The sequence below is a fragment of the Crinia signifera genome, chromosome 1, assembly GCF_055691185.1.
Source record: "Crinia signifera chromosome 1, ASM5569118v1, whole genome shotgun sequence".
Taxonomy (NCBI): Eukaryota; Metazoa; Chordata; class Amphibia; order Anura; family Myobatrachidae; genus Crinia; species Crinia signifera.
This window is the reverse complement of record NC_139217.1, coordinates 418,181,720-418,194,560: the sequence shown is the minus strand read 5'-3', so window position 1 is coordinate 418,194,560 and position 12,841 is coordinate 418,181,720.

The window sequence follows — 12,841 nt, the reverse complement described above, 5'->3', positions numbered from 1 at the left end:
TAGCTATGCGAAAAAGATAAATTTGACGGAATTATGGGTTGAAATCTACCACCAATGGTTGATAGTTTTCACACTGATAATAGAAGCCCAATAGTTCTCCGCCATCAATGGCAGAAGTTCTAACTTTCTTATATGATATGAGCTTGGAAATGGAGTCCATCCCTGATGGCCTTCTCAGAACTGCACCCTTCTCTGATTGACCCTTTAGTTAGGCCCTACCTTATCGATTCCATACTTTTCTTTGATTGGCCCCTCATCCACAGTAGGAATGCCCATCCATGGATGCATGCCATTGATGCAAAGCACTGATGTAACCATCGATGGCAACCCCTTCCGTGGCCAACCCTACCAACAGTTGGGATAGAGCATTAGCTCAGAGTAAATTTTCAGTCACACACTTCTCTGTAGGAACAAGATGAGTCATCATTTTTCACTTTACCATATTCCAGTAGTAATCATAGTGTTCCTGACTCAGGTCCCCTTGGAATTGTGGTGCATGCTGGAAAGTACTGGTGTTTGATCATGTACTAGATCCATACTTTTCATGTGCAGTACAGGTCTGTAATGTTAGATCCAGACTGGCTGTAGACTATCTGTTGACAATCTGCTGCCATTGGTAGGTGGTGATAGATGCTGCTTCTCAAAACTGAGGCGTGCCACCTTTGTTTTGAATTGCAGGATTTGTTGTATCTGTGGTGGCCGAGTTACATATCCCCATAAGAAAAGTTTTATTGTTCCTCAGTGAGAAAAACAAAATAGCAATCTAGCAAATATGATACCTTTTAATGGCTAACAAAAATAAATGTTGTTAAAATGCAAGCTTTCGAGACTACTTAGGTCTCTTCCTCAGGTAGAGAGACCTGAGGAAGAGACCTAAGTAGTCTCGAAAGCTTGCATTTTAACAACATTTATTTTTGTTAGCCATTAAATGGTATCATATTTGCTAGATTGCTATTTTGTTTTTCTCACTGAGGAACAATAAAACTTTTCTTATCAACTGGCTTTTCTTTTTATATCCCCATAAGTCACGCATCCATCCAATAATGTTGCGTGTGATCCTAACCTGCAAATTTATGGTGGACATCAACAAATCAGTGCTATCCCTTCTGCTTTTATCTAAGCAACAGTGGTCACAGGTGCACAAAGGTAATATAGGAGCCTTTATGCACCAACCATATGAGATGATTTGCCATTTACTTAATTAAGCACGGTTTAAATCAATGTGTCAAATTATATCTTGCTGTTTAACAAGCCTCAGCTTTTTACTTAAAAATAACCTCAAATCTGTTTGATAATTCAGGTATCTTTTACTTATTGCATATATGCAAGAATAGTTGTCATTAGTAGTCTAACACTGGTCAAACAAAATTTACTAATATACAGTATTTAATGATTTCTTCACTTTGTTCTAATAGAAGAGATTATACAGCAGGCATGTGCTGTCTATTAAAAATGACTTAGAGTTTGTGAATCACAGTACTCTAACCACCAAGAACTAAAATAAATAATTTAGATTGCACATAAAGTCATAGATCAGTAGACCACTGATTCACTTTAATATGCATGCAGGCACTTTTACACACACATGTAGGCACCACACACACACACACACACACACACACACACACACACACACTTTCTCTTTCGCTCTCTCTCTCTCTCTCTCTCTGGGGCAGATGTAAGCCTTAACAAGAGATAAATTCAAGGGTGATAAAGAGAGATAAACGTCCAGCCAATCACCTGCTAACTGTCATGTTACAGGCTGTGTTTGAAAAAAGTCAGTAAGGAGCTGATTGGCTGGACATTTATCTCTCTTTATCACCCTTGCATTTATCTCTTGTTAAGGCTTAATACATCTGCCCCTCTCTCTCTCTCTCTCTCTCTCTCTCTCTCTCTCTCTCTCTCTCTCTCTCTCTCTCTCTCTCTCTCATATCACCAGACAGTACTTTAACTACTTGATAGCTTGCAATAGTTTGAGAGGATATAAGTACCCTGTTTTTGCATTGGAACAGTACTGGTTTGCGCAGTTTTTTTGTTTACACAATGTATTGTTTGATTGGTTGGTTTGTAGTGTCAATCAAAGTTTTAAGCCTGTTAGGTGTTCTATGGAGGCGGGCTCTGTTAGTTTATATTAAGGGGGTGTGAGGAAACAGCTTCCTCTTTGCAGTTTTGGATCCTTGGGACTGGCTAAGAATGAGTCTTACTGAAACCTGTTATTCCAGCTCCTCACTGCCTTTTGTACAATTAACTATTCCTTGATATGTATCATTCTTTCTCATATACCTCTCCTCCGCTGTCCATTTATTCATCCTGTTTTTTCCTTCTTTTATTTTCTTACCCCATCTTTTTCACACATTTATTCCCCCCCTCCACCCCCTCCCTCTCTACTCCCCGTCCCTGCTGCAATGCCTTCCCTCTCCCAGCTTCCAGCTCATTGGATGCAACAGTGCTTTCTTCTATGTCTGGAGCAGGTGAGAAAGCAATTTCAATTTATGCTAGCGCTCCAATTTCAAATTCAGATGAGTCATCTGGTTCTACTTGCTCAGTGGAAAAGCTGCATGAACTTTGTTCAGCAGCAAAAAGAGAAGCAAAAGGCAGTTTGTGTAGCAGGCAGAAGTCTTGGATACTACCGGTGATGCGGTTCATTGCTTCAATACTGCTATATTATGGGGGGGGGGTTAGATCTAAAATTAGGTATTGGATAAAGAAAGGTATGTTGACATGTGCACAGACACACATAATGCCAAAAGATGTTGGATTTAGCATGGTCTGGTGGTCCAGTGACTTAAGAGGCTAAGCCTAATTATTAAAATTGGCTTACATATTTGCAGCTTGTTTTGTAGAGATGCAAAAGTTTTCCAATGTTTTGAAAAATGTACAGTGAATGGTATGTATTTGACTGCAAGGTATAAAATCTGGCGACACTACACACTGAAGTGGTGCACACAGCAAACAGCAACACACTAGACTCGAAGCCTGGCAAGTGACAACATCAAATCGCGCCGCCTGATGCATGCAGTGCGGACGAAGACACAGCCACGAACAGCTGTGATCAGCCTGGCCTGAGGAATGCCACTGGCATCAGGATGGTAGGGTAAGGTAGGGTTCGTGTGTAAAATCGAACTGTAATTACCATCTGAGGACATCCACCACCTTCTCATAATAAGGTGTGTAAACATTTTCAAAATTACTATTTTTCATTTTGCAGAGGTCTACTTTATATTAGCACTAAGTTGCGTTTTTACACATATAACTGCAAAAGCTCTTTATTACATTTTACAATCCATTATAATTATTAGCTGCTGAAACAGTGCCGGACAAATCAAGTTTTCCGTTTTACTATGCTTTCAGCAGAATACAGTTTTCACAGCTTAATATATACCAGGAGCTGAGAATGTATTTGCAGATTCTTTGTCTCAGTTTTAGTGGAATAATGTAGGTTTAGGTCACTGGCCCCCTTAGCTCTGGTTCATGGCTTGTCGTGTCCTGGCCATGCATGGCATGATTGTGCTGCAGCTTCACCCTATTAGGTAACTGTAAACCTCTTTTAACCAGAAATACCAATATTATAGTGGATTATTCCACCATATGAATGAAGCGCTGCTCAATCAAACAACTTACAACGGTCTATTACTTTTGGGATATTTCCCTTTTAATAATACATGTAAAAAATACATTCTTATAAAAAAGAAGCATACATATACATACAATCATAAGAAATGAAATGAGAAAACGATAAATAATATGATTGGCTATTGATGGCTATATGCATGGGAAGATTCGGGGGGGCATCTGGGCATGTGCCCCCCTGTGACATAGTCCATTTTGTCCAGTTTCATGGGACCAAAATTATTCGAAGCCCACTCACATCTAAACAATATAGATTGTTAAAGGGGGAGGGGGGTGGTTTTCTCTCTCTCTCAAACCAGAAAATGCAGAGACTAGGCTTGTGTAAAAGTGGCCAGCCGGGAATGTCCCTGTATGATCCTGGGACCATATTACTGGGTAAGTCCCTGTATTTTCTGGTGTGAAAGGGGTATTATTTCAAATAGCCGGGACCTGAAGTGCTCTTAATACAGCCTCATGCTCTCTGCCCGGCTGTCAATGGCTTTCACTTCTGCCCGACGGCGTCTGTCCACCAGTTACCACTAGCATGTATTCCCTCTTGGCAATAAGCATGTAATCCCACATGGCAATGAGCATGATACTCCTGGCAATGAGCATGGAACCCCTGGCAATGAGCATGTAGGTAAGCAGCACTTATGAAGCATAATTTTTAGAGTAGAAGTTGTATATGGTGCGGTACAATACAATCAAGGAGATGCCCCATTTTGAATGGCCACACCCCCTTTCTGGAGCACGCCGTCAGCATGCGTACAACTACATCCTTCACTTTTGTCCCCAAAGTGTGCATGTGCACTTTAAATGCCAGGGCCTATTTTTAATCCCATTACCACCCTCTTTCTGCTCTCCTCTCTCTCGCCGCTCTCTTAGCATGTACACTGGCACCACTAACACCACCCTCCCCCTCCCAAACCTGCTTCTATCATGGTGCGCCCCTCTCATCTTCTCCTGGATCCGCCCCTGGCAATATGAATAGCTTGATATAATCCTTTTAGCTGTATGGAGGCTTTTTAAAGGTATTTAATTACCACAGTTCGTTCATTACAAATCAGTCAAGAGCACATATGCTAACCGGATGTAGACCAATTAATATAATGTTGATTAAGGATTTGCGTACAGCAGTATCAGGAGTTGTTCCAGGGGATTATGGACCTTACTCTGGTGCGACTGTAGGTCTGTGTATGTTCGCACGGGCACGTAGTTTGTGCTTTGTGCATTTCTGCACATGTGCATGTGTGGTACCCGGGGGTGGGGCTATGCTAAAGTCACGCTATGCAATAAAAGTTTAAAACATCATGGTCTTTTTATTTAAAAAACAGAGCAGGGCTTATTCAAAAGTTCCAGGGATTTCCCAGGCAGTCCTCAGCTCAGGATTTGTTAAAAATGTGTTTTTGTGCAAAATGATCTTAATCCGATCTGGATGCGACCGCCAGATGGACACCCCGTCAAAGTTGGATTGATGGATCCAACCTGCTGCAGGTAGGATCCACAAAGTGACCAAACGACCGGCGGGGATGCGCATCCGATCGGAATCGGATCTAAAAAATGACAAAACATGCACATACAATCTACATACAATCGTTCAGAATTGGATCTTATTTGACAGGATTGAGGCCAAGTCGTTCTGGTGTGTACCCAGCATTAGTCATTCAATGATAATGATTATGATTATTATTATTATTATTATGGCTTATTTGCTTATTATTTACAGCATCGATGAGGATGATGATGCCGGACCCCCCTGCGGCTGGCATCCTGAGCATAAGTACTGTTAGGCTGGGGGAAGAGGGGTTTAGGTTTAGGCACAAGTGGGGGGCTAAGGCTTAGGATGCAGAAGGGAAGGTTAGATTTAGCTGAAGAGAGGTGGCTTAGGCTGTGGGGGAGGGAGGGTTAGGGAGTAAGGTAAGATAGTTAGGGTTAAACACTAGTGGGTTCAGGAAGGGAGGGTTGGGGAATGCAGGGCTATGCTAAGTATACTTACCAGACCCTTCTATCAGAATCTTTTTTCAGAATACCAGCATCCCGTCTGCCGATCATATTTATGTAATCCATATAAACTTCACTGGCCAATCATATGTATGCAATCCATTTAAACTTCGCTGGCCATTATATTGGTTCACCGATGAACGCAACATCGAAATGTAAATAATTCTTGGCGACTGTTACTCTGCCCCAAACCTACACTTTGGTTCACTTCCAGCCACCACTCACCTCAAGCTCTGCTGAGTTTGTGCAGGTAATTCTATCCGAAATAGCCACTCTGCATTCTTTTAATACAAATCCTGGCACTATCCAGCAAGATATAACAAGCAAGTAATTACTTTGAGAACTTCTGAATTTTGGAACTTTTTATTCTCCTAATCAGTCTGTGCGTTACAAGCTGCCAGACCCGATGGTCAATTGTTTCTCATGCTATTACCATCCGCTGTTTTGCTATTCCTGATGCTAACTAATGCTCTTCATCTCACTACAAGTGACTGACTCATTATCAAGCAGCAACTGGAGGACTGATGAATTCTGAAATTCCATATTATTCTAATCGCTTCAGAAGCTGCCAGCTAACTAGTTTCTATTATTACTACTGCATAGATTGATCCAGTACATGCTGGAACTGGTTTTCTCAGAATGTTAAATATAATTTGCTATTTAATCATGTCTTATTACTGATTTAATTAATGTTCCATTTTGAAAATCTATTTGGTCATTTCTCTACCAGTGAACTAATACAATTTAATATTTAACTGATTTATGATTTAGTCTGATTTATGACACATGATCACTTTACTGATTTCATAATATTTTACATAGTTTTTAGCATTGGTTAATAATAGTTTGTAATTCAATAGATTTATAAATACACCAAGGGCCTGATTCACGTTGGTTTGCTATGTAGCATACATTTGCTGCTTAGCGAGCCAGGTGGGGATGGCGGGGAGGGGGTGAGGGGGGGGGGGGGAACCCTATACCCCTCCAAAAATGGCTGCCACCATTGAGAAGACACACTAGAAGTACTCCTGCACCTCTAGCGGCTGTCTCCATTGCTGCGGCTTTCATTTTTGGAGGGGTGCTGTGTCTCTAATAATGTCATAGACTCTGCGCCTCTGTGGTGCCGATCCCACACCTCCGCCCGCAATTGATCTCCCCCTGTGCAATGAGCATTTAACCCCTATGGCAGCAAGAATGTACAGTATTTCCCCCTGGCAACAAGCATTTAATCCACTAGGGCAGCAAGCATGTATTCCCCCCAGGCAACGAGCATTTAACCCCTATGGCAGCAAGTATGTACAGTCCCGTCCCCCCTGGCAACAAGCATTTAACCCCTATGGCATCATGCATGTACAGTATTTCCCCCCTAGAAACATGCATTTATCCCCCTATGGCTGCAAGCCTGTATTCCCCCCTGGCAACAAGCAATTAACCCCAATATATTTATTTATTTTATTTATTAACAGTTTCTTATATAGCACAGCATATTCCATTGTGCTTTACAAAAGGAGACAGTGATACAACAAACTGGGTATTTACAGACAGTCAAAAGGTAGGAGGGCCCTGCTCGCAAGCTTACAATCTATAGGGAAATAGGCATTGATACATAAGTTAGATACTGTATTATTTATTGCATTAATTCCACCAGAATGCAAAGGTTCCTGGTGTGCTGTAAGATATGGCGACCCAGCAGTTTGGCCATGGATCAGGAGGATGGAAAATGTAAAAGAGAGTGAATATGTGTGGACTGTACAGTGGGGATGTGCTTAGATAGGAACGGTATATGAAGGTTAAGTGGCTGGTTCTGGAATTTCACATGCTTGCCTGAAGAGGTGAATTTTCATGGCAATGAGCATTTAACCCCTACGGCAGCAAACAGGTATTTCCCCCTGTCAATGAGAATTTAACCCCTATGGCAGCAAGCATGTACCCCCCCTCCACGGCAACAAGCATGGAACCCCTGGCAATGACCATGGAACCCCCTATGGCAACGAGCATGCAATCCCCCTTGGCAACAAGCATGTAATCCCCCTGGCAAAGAGCATGGAACCGCTGGCAATGAAATTGTAGGTAAGCAGCACTTATGTGCCTAACAGTGTGATTAATCACAGTTAATCACAAAAAATTCACGTGAATAATCGCGATTAATCATTACCCACCACTAAAAAAAATACAACAAAAAAATACTACTCAAATGCACAAGTAAGTTCCTTATAAAAGGCCATTAAGCACACACACACACACACACACACACACACACACACACACACAATGACTGAAGACTACAAATAAAAATGACAAAGACTCAAAATAAGACACATTTATAAAGATACTATACAAACAACATTCACAGGACAACTTGCACAACAAAATATCCACACAGAAAATCTTAACTATACAACCAGCAAGACTCCAAACAAACTCCACTTACTCACCACACTACTCTCCACGTCTAGGTAAGGAAATTGGGTATGTAGGGGGCTCATATATGTCTAGGAGAACACAAGATTGTAACTTGCAGCCAATCACTAAGTGGGTTTAGGTTTGAGATAAAATAGGTATCTATTTTCCAAAATACCTACTGATATTAATTGAAAATATGTATGTAAAAGTAGGAACAAAACACCAGTAAAACAGGATAAAATACATACAGTAACATAGATACGAATACGCATGGAAAAATACGAATCCATATGCCATCAGAAAATAGGAATTTAAAAAATATGACAGCTATGTAAATTTTCAAAAAAAAAAATAGACATACGTATTACAAATACGCACTCGATGCCAGTAGTAGTCAGGACTAGCCAGAAAACAAACACAAATGGAACCTAGTCGTATTCTTTGTAATTCCCCCCCTAGTGTCAGGAAATTAGATGAATGCAGGTATGCCGGCATGTCAGAGGCTCCAGGTGACCTCAGGAACGACTGTGGAGATCCTTTGCAGGGGACCGCACCCAAACATCACAGATGATAGCCGGACCTGGCATGCAGGGACAGACTGGACAGAAATTTAACAGGTAAATATGTGTCTTGTTACCCGGATCATGACAGCTAATACTGCAGTTTTGCGCTTGCTTTGTCCAAGAGTACAAGATCAGGAAGGGGCATTACGTTAATATATTTGTGTTGACGATTAAGACCAGGAAAGCATTGCTAGCGAATTGGAAGAAGGGTTCCAGAAGTGAGGAGACCTTAATGTCACATTTGGCTGTGAAGAAATTTGTTCTTTTTCTGACTGTTATTTAGAAACCCGGCCTGATGAGTGTATGGCAAAAAGTTAACAGTTCATAAACAGCGCTCTTATCCCCTGATCTTATTGGTGATCAATGTAGTCATTTTTTCAAGTCCTTTCTTTGTCTTTTCCTTTGTTCTCCAGAATATTTTAGATTATGTGGAAAGAACAAAAGGTAAAAAAACATAGGGTCTTATTCTGGTTGGTTCTTTGGGATGCGCATTCTTTCGGAAATGACCGAACGCCACGCACGGCGGACATTCTAAGAACACACGCCCACAGCTCGTCCGCATCCATTCGGACGGACTCGCTAAGAAGAGGGAGTGTCTTCAGACTGCATCCAAACATGCGTGTGCGGTGGGAACTCAAAGAATCTGCACGGTCTTACTGCGTCCTAACAGACGGGAATCTGACCGTACGCACCGAGTTGGTGTATTTGCGCAAACCTCAGTAATCTCTTCAGCAGCATGACACATTTATCCAATTAGGGTACCTCATAACATATATATTATTTGTAAATGTAATCAATTACTTCCTAATTGACACTTAAACACATAAAAAAAATTTTTCCCACACATGTGTCCTGTGCATAGGCGAATCTAGAATTATGTTAATGGGTGGTCCCAGATGTAAACATAACAGGAGGGGGACCTTTCGTCAAAAAGTGGGTGTGGCCTCATGGAAAGGAGGCGTGGCATCACAAAAAGGGGTGTGGTATTACACTTTAGACCATACATAGTAATGCCCATTACACATTTTAGCAAACTCCGTAATACCCATTACACAAAGCCACACGCCGTAATGCCCATTACACATTGTGCCACACATCATGATGCCCATTGCATACTATATAACAAACCGTAATGCCCATTACATATTTGCCACATAAGTGCTGCTTACCTATGTGCTCCTCGCTAGGGGGTTCTTGCTTGATGGCACCATAGTACCCATTACACATGATGCCGCACACCATAGTACCCATTACACATGATGCTGCACACCATAGTACCCATTACACATGATGCCGCACACCATAGTACCCATTACACATGATGCTGCACACTATAGTACCCATTACACATGATGCCGCACACCATAGTACCCCTTACACATGATGCCGCGCACCATAGTACCCATTACACATGATGCTGCACACATAATGACCCTTACACATGATGCTGCACACATAATGCCCCTTCCACATGATGCTGCACACCGTCATGCCCCTTACACATTAAGCCACACATTATGCGTAATGCCCCCACATACCGCCACTTGTAGCATCCCTTAAGCAATGCCCCCAAAAGTGCCACTTACTGTAAATTTTTATATGAGCCTTCGCTGCTGCAGGGAGAGATGGAGAGTGGTGCAGCTGCATCTATGGGGAGAGGAGCAGAGTGCAGAGCAGAGCACACTTCCACTCCCCTCCTAGTGTCCCCTCTAGCCGAGTGGACATTTTAAATATTGTGCGCGCTGTTGTTGTGAGTGACGTCGGGGGAGCACGCCGGGCGCCGGCACCACATGATTAAGGGGGGGGGCGAGCTGAGGTGAAAGCGGGGAGAAGAATTGGAGTGGAAGCTGCAGGGGTGACAGTCATTGACAGCTGGGCAGAGAGCAGGGGGCTGCCCGGCTGTATTCAGAGCACTGCAGGTCACGGCTGTTTGAAATAATACCCCTTTCACAACAGAAAATGCAGGGATTTACCCGAATATATTGTTTCAGGATCATGCAGGGACATTCCCAGGCTGACCCCTTATACACCATTTTCTGGTGTGAGGGGGAGAGACAACCACTCCCCTCTCCCTACCCCCCTTTAACCAACCAGCTCTATCTTCGGAACCAAATGACCCATTTACATGAGACCAGTATCATATCAGATTTTGGTCCCGTGAAACTGGGCTGTTCAGTTCCAGAGAAATCTGTCCTCAAAGAACATAAACATGTCATGAAATTACATTTAAGAAATGAAAAAAAAAAAAAAAAACACGGTTTAACCTCAATATCCCTGGAACCAATTAACCAATATGGATCCAGCCTGGTATCAGATTGAAGGCCCAGCGATTTGGGTTAGACTGAGATCAACCTCGAGCTTTAGTGATGCCGAAGGGGGAACTGGCAGCTGTTGAACTGGGTAGGGGTCAGAATTAGCGGGTCCCATGTTATCCTATAGGGAAAACGTTCCAGCTTTGCCTGGCAGTATCTCCGATTCCCAGGGGGCTAGAGACACGGGGCTGGGCTCGTTGGAAAGCCCCATCCCTCAGCTACAAAATGGGTGGTCCTGTGCACCCCCGGACCACCCCCTAGATTCGCCTATGGTCCTGTGTGCTGTTTCACATTAATGTAATAGGTAGATTTGCATTTAGCTTTGGTTAACAGAGTTATGTCCATTGCTTGCAGTGTAAATGTGGGTCAGATACCACTAATCCAGTTGTGTTTGCAGCATATATTCTAGTATTTTGTAATGGGCAATTTAGGCAGCAATGCTTCCAATTGAACCTGTGAAAAGAGTTTAATTAATCACTAATGACTAGAGGAGTGGATTGTATTGTGGTCAGCAGTGAGTGTTTAAGGTGCGGGTGTACTAATTGGGCGATCCGAATGCCTAGCGCATGAACCATTGCCTTCCGAGAACTGAAACTTGCTTATTGACACCGAAGATTTCTGCTGTGTTGGTTCGCTTGCGCTCGGTGTCCAGTCCGAATGCACGCCTACCACTGTTCGTGCACTCCCACGTGTACGCCAAGATTTACACCCAGTTTTGCCCACTTTGAAACCGCGCCCTTGTGTACGCCCACATGACGCCCATATTATGCCCATATTTTCCGAGGGAGTTTGGTGCACATTTGTAGACGGTATTGGGGAGAATGAGTGTGAAGACACTGCGTTGCACATGCGCATTGCGTTGCTTACGCATGCGCAGGTAGCTACAAATCGCCGTCCGAAAGAATTCGGAATGGACCGCACCAACCAGAATAAGGCCCATAGTGTAATCGGTTTTAACAGAAAAACTTATTGAAAATCTATCTCTCAAATTATCAAAAAAATCCTCCACTCTGGGTAGTGCGAAAGTTCTTCCTTCTATAGGGTCAGTGATAAGGAAAAATATTCCCTTACATGAAGCTTACATTCATGCGTACTTTTCAAGATTTATAAATGTATCGTTAATCTAAGCAACCACACGACTTAAACTGTCTAGAAATTATGCACACACGTTGGCTTACATCGATACAGCTGTGCATCCTCATATCTCGTTTTGTTTCAGTAGGAAAACATTCAGTCCAAAAAAAATATATTGCAAAATTAATTAATAATAGTAAATGTATTCATTTAAAAATCAGGTAACACATACAGATGGAATACATGCAAGAAAAAGGAATCTACCGAAAAGTGAACCCGGACACGTTCACCCTGGGTAGATCCTTACCTGACAGAATGTGTACCTCTTTAAAAACACAAAAACAGCACCGACGCGTTTCAACATATATGATGTATTTCTCAGGGTGTACAGACCACCTCTCATGATCCTACTTTTATACCTACCGATAAAATAAGTGCCTGCCTCCAGGGCAGTGGTGTACAGAAACCGGAAGTAGCCTTGAACATTATAAATACGCTTCATTACACATATTATGGTCAAATAGCCCTCTGTCGCTAAATATAACCAATAGATTCTAAAAATGTAAGCCTTTAATATTGGCCAGATATTCTAGAAAAAGCTAAATTGCTATTGGAACACATCTCCCAGGGGCTGTGCCATATTACCGGACATAATATTGGCCAGATATTCTAGAAAAAGCTAAATAGCTCTTGGAACACATCTCCCAGGGGCTGTGCCATATTACCGGACGTCAAAAGGGGTAATGGTCGCGGGAGACAAACGTCTCTCCGCAAATTCACATTTCCTACTCCACAGATATTGTGCGTTCCACCACTGCTGGAAAGCAAAACACAAGGAAATGAATACAATCACTTAAGAATATCCTAATGTGCAAACAG